Consider the following 5,134-nt stretch of genomic DNA (forward strand, 5'->3'; position numbering starts at 1 on the left):
GGCACATCTGGGGGCGCATCGCTGCGGTACGGGGGGGTGGCGGCATCCCGGGGGGAAGAGGGATGGAGGAGCCGGTGGTGACACCGCTGTCACCGCCGCCCGCCCGCGGGCCGGTGCTCCGGAGGGGCGGTTTTTCCCTTTTTGACAAAATTTAGACGCTAAACTTGCAACGTTTGCGTAGGGAACAGCTTCACTGACGTGAGTAACGCCGCTGCTACCTTGTGGGGTCACATCAACTGGGCCGGGGGGTGGGGGGGAAGCAAGGAAAAACAACCCCCAAGCCAGTCCCTAAATGACCAATGTTCTGCAAGTCAGTCCGATGACATTAGCAGCGCACAGAAACGCAGGGGCAGAGCCTGCAAACCCCCTCATTAGATGAGTAATCCTCATGTGAGTGCTGAAGTCATTGGCCCTCGATCACTTGATGTGCACCACAGGACTCTGGAAAAAAGAGCCACATGCAATACCATCTCAATGAGGCAGATTCCATGTGGACGCATATATCCGCCTCGATTAATTCCCCTCTGCAGCGTGTGGGCCTTCATGTGTCCGTAATATTCCCCTGTCATAGAGTTTATAACCTGCAACTGTGACAATGATTGATTTTTTGGGGGGGGAGGAAGTATGAAAATACACAGCTTCAAAACATTAGCTTAGAGTGAGGCTGATGGCAGAACGTCCCTGGGGGACACAGCGCATGTGGGACACTGCAAGGGCTGCTGCAGGGGAAATAATTTTAAATTCATCATGTTTGGGGGGAAAACATCTTCTGTTCATAGGGGCCTAGTGGGAAGCTCTAATAAAACCCCAAAATTAAACAGAATAGCTGGTTTTGAATGTCCTGAGACTGTCCCTGTCGATCAGCACACTTGGATTTTGAAACAGGGATGTCAGATGGAAAATGGAGTTGTGGAGCAGGAAAAAGCTTATACCAAAACAAAACAAAAACCCAACAAACAAAACCAGGGAGTCAGTGCCTTGTAGTTCAAAAACCAGTTTCTGAGCAACTGCTGCTTGGGTAATCACCATGAGCTGGTTTTAAAATTAAGACTGATAGAGCAGAGCCACAGAAGTATCTGAGACTTGGGCAACACAATCGTTTTTGTAGCTGGACTGATGCAACTATGTTGGTCAATCTTCCTTTCAGACAGCTGCCTACAGGGGCCATTTAGTTAGCAGGGGTGGGAGGAACAGAGAGTCCTCTGCTACAGTGTGAAAACCTTTGGTGACCTTTGGAGCAGGTGTTGCTGTTGAGTACAGCCATGCCATAGGGATGGCCGTGGCTCTAAAACCAGGACCAGCATCAGGGCAAGCTGCTCCTCTGGATGGAATAGCTTCTGTGTGTTGGTGACACCCAGCCTCACAAAAACCCTTGGACATCTTGGGATCTGTGCTCCGGTAGGTGGGGGCATTTGGGCTTTGGGCATGAAATAGAAGCTGAGGTGCTGCGTGTGGAAATTGTGGATCTTTCTGGTAAAGAAATGAGGTACCTCTAATGTGTCAAATGTCAAGAAATAGCTAAACTGATTTTTCGGGAACACAGCTTTGGAAGGAGATGGTAGTTAGGGTAGTAGTTAGATCCCAGGATCTTTCTTGGGATCTGGGTATATGTCACACCTGGGGAAAATGGTCTGGCAGAGACAGCAGAGATCCCTGCCAGACACCAGAAGGATAGTTCTTGCCCTGATGTATGCATTTGCTGGGAAGAGTATGTCAGGAGTTGGCTTCCCTTTCCTGACAGTCCTGTGATTGCAGTAACCATTGACAGAAACAACCTCAACTCAGTCATTAACTCTAAAACCAGTCCAGAGTGTGGCCATCTGATTGTGAATATTTTTCAATGCAGAGAACTTTGTGTGACAGATGTTGGTTTGCGTTCTCCGCCCTGGGTGTATGGATTCAAGCCTTAAGGAGGAAATGGAGGTGGAGGAGCTGGGAAGCCAGCCCCTGTGCCTCGAAGGGCCTTTCCCGGCCCTGCGTGTTGCCACTCAACATGAGAAGGGTTAGGTACCTTCTGACAGATTTTAGGCTTTCCCCTAGCTCGGCGTTTAAATTCCAACCAAGCTCTTCCTTCTCAGATAAAACCCTGCTCCTACTGATAGGTCTGGTATTTGAATGACATCTGCTGAAAAAAAAAAAAAGGTCTTTGGCAGGGGCTAAATCTGCTAAATATCCTTCACTGGTATTCATGATAACCAGGAGTCTCTTGAGGGACTAGAGCCTTCCAGGAAAAAACGGGCAGGAGGGAACAGGCAAAAGGTGAATGTCTAATAAGGAGAGTAAACATTTCTCAAAGCAAAGAAACCATCTTTTGTGTGGGAAAGGCGTGGGGAAAGGTGGCACGTACCCACACTCTGCTTTTATCTATTACCCTTACCAAGTCGTACAATGATCATCGAGGGGTGGAAGAAGAAGCAGGGGCTGCAGCCCCGTCTTTAGGGGCTTTAATACCGTGAACTGTCAAGCACTGAACTGCCAGTCCGGCTGCTCCAGGGCCCTCCAGACAATAAATGCTGCCATCTGGTGCCCTGTGTCCGGCTGCACACATCGATCATGCTGGTCCAGCAGCAGCACACAGAGATGCTTCTACACGGCGCTTGCTAAACGGAGAGAGCAGCCTCTCCACAGAGCAGTCTTTGCTGGTCTGTGGGTAACTCCGTGGGTTATCCAGTGGAGTACCTGCACCTCCACTAGTTTTCAGTACTGATGTAGGAAAACTGCTGACTTCAGACAGAGGCGAGTAGTCCTGCTAATAAAATGCTGTAGAGTGGAATTTACTCCACTGCCTCTGAGTTACTACTTGTTTATGTCAGGACAGGGTTTTTTTTTTACTCTTATACAGTGGAAAAGTGCGAAGAAAGCAGAGAGCTGGACTGTGTGCGTCAGAAGGCAGTCTGAGTGAAGAACCCTGATCACAAGGTCTAGACTCCAGAGAAATCATCAGTTCAAAGCCTTTTCTTTTGGATATCACAATTCCTGTATCAAATATAAAAATGTGGGAAAGAGAAAACAATGGATAGAACCTACTTGTGACAGTCACCAGCAGTCTGACTTGTCTTGCTAAATTGTCTGGACAGATCCTAACCTAGCATGGAGAGGGGAAGGGGTACAGAGTGGAAGTGTGTGTGCCATGTGCACACAAGCAGTGTCAATGCACTCAGTTTAGGAACAGAAATCAGGCAAGATGCATCGAGACCTTGAGAGCCATCTGCTGGCACTTAAATCCATCAGGGTGGTGGAAGGACAAGAGCAGTCATGCCTGACTCCACAGCTGGTCTGAATGTCACCAAAGTTTTGAGAGCTTTGTAGTAGTTTTTCCTTTTCGTTTTTTTGATGCTGACCCTGAGCCAGATCCTGCCATTTAATGAGCTGTTGTTAGTGAGGAGCCCTTTCAGAAGTGCTTGCCAAGGTCAGGGAGGAGCTTGCTACCTAATGCTGCGTTTCCGTGTAAATTGGATTAATGCTCCTTATCTTGTCCGTGCTCTGGCAAATATCCCATTTCCCTAACTAGGATTAGGGCATCACACTTACCCTGGTAATGGATTATCTCAGTGGAGGCTTTCACGAATTGGTTTGACACGCTGCTCACAGGAGTGGTACAGGCTGGGGGTGGCTGATCTCCACGTCTTTTTTGGGTGCACACCGGATTCCTTAAAGCCTTGGAGTCTCTTCAGTGGAGAACCAAAAGATCTGTACCACAGAAAGCAAAGGGGTTAAAACTGGAAGGGAGGAGAGAGAAACTTTTGCCAACCCCTTACCTCTTGGATACAGCACTAACTGTAATTCCTCTGTAATTACCTAGAGATGAAAGAATGCTCTGACGTGAGAGATCAGAACTAGTAACTTTGTGAGAGGGAGACAGGGAGCACACAGAGGCCCTGGCAGACAGGGGCACAGCCTGGTGTGAGCAGACCATGGGGGCAGCTCTGCGGAGGGACAGGCTGCCCAAGCTCCTGGCACGTAGGCCAGTCTCATGACCTGGGTGACTTTCTCCCCCTTTCATGCTAGAGGAGACAAGGAGGGGCTTTGAGGAGAAACAGCATAAAACACTGGTATAATAAATACATTCACAGCAGAAACAAGTTGGTTCTTGTTCAAACAGAATGCAGAGAGAGGCATCTATACTGTCCACCGTGGTGTACACCGAGCCAAGATAGCCATAGCCATTGCTAGCCGTAGCCTCCAAGATGCAGCTTCATGGCTTCTTTTGCAAACCATACTGCGTCGGTTCTCGTGTGACTGGTTTAAAGCTCGTTCAAGTAATTCAACTACCAGTCCCCATTACTGGAGCACGAAAACGTCTCACGAGCTTGGATTCATCCTCAGCCCAGAAAGTGCTTTTATCCTCATCCCACTGGGGGGAGCGGAGATGGAGGGAGGCTGAGTGACTTCCACAGGAGAGGCTGGAAATCAGTAGCAGAGCAGGAAACTGGACCTACACCTCCTAATCATCTTGCTGCTTCAGATCTAAGGGTTACAGTTGGAGAATGAGAAAGGCTATATCGTTTTCCTGCGGTGCACAGCACATGCCAAGCTAGCCTTAGCTGACATTTCAAAGACCTATTGTTTTTAAAGTGGGTTCCTTCCATTTGGGAAAATGTTCTATTATCTTGGGGGGGAGGGAGGCAGAAACTTGCATCAGAAATCGCTTGATTCTGTAGCCAGTTTGTTAGATGTCGGTCCAGACATTGTCTGGATGTCAGTCCAGACCAAGAATAGCGGATCTGACCGACTGCGTGATGTGTTTACTTTGCCACCTGCTTTCAGAGACAAGCACAGAAGCAAATGGCTGGTTTGAATGCTTTCATGTGTGCCTTTAGCTTGCAAGAGAACTGTGTCAGAGATGATGCTCAGAGAGGGAGCTCTCCCCAAACAGCTTCTGTGTTAAAAGCGGGGGAACTGAGGATGCTTTACAATGGGGGTATTTACGTTCCATTGCAGAACAAACACTGGTAGTATTTCACACACATTCCTGGAAAAGAGGTCAACAGTAGCTGCGCACTATCTCATCGCTCTTTAATGTGGTTTGCGTCAGAGAGATTTTTAAAGTCAAGAATTGCATTTGCAGATGCTTGGGCAGTTCACAAACTGCTGAAGCTGCCCAGAGGTTGTATAAAGTCAATGATGCAAAACA

The sequence above is a fragment of the Athene cunicularia genome, assembly GCF_003259725.1.
Source record: "Athene cunicularia isolate RWA chromosome 18 unlocalized genomic scaffold, athCun1 chr18_part1, whole genome shotgun sequence".
Lineage (NCBI taxonomy): Eukaryota > Metazoa > Chordata > Aves > Strigiformes > Strigidae > Athene > Athene cunicularia.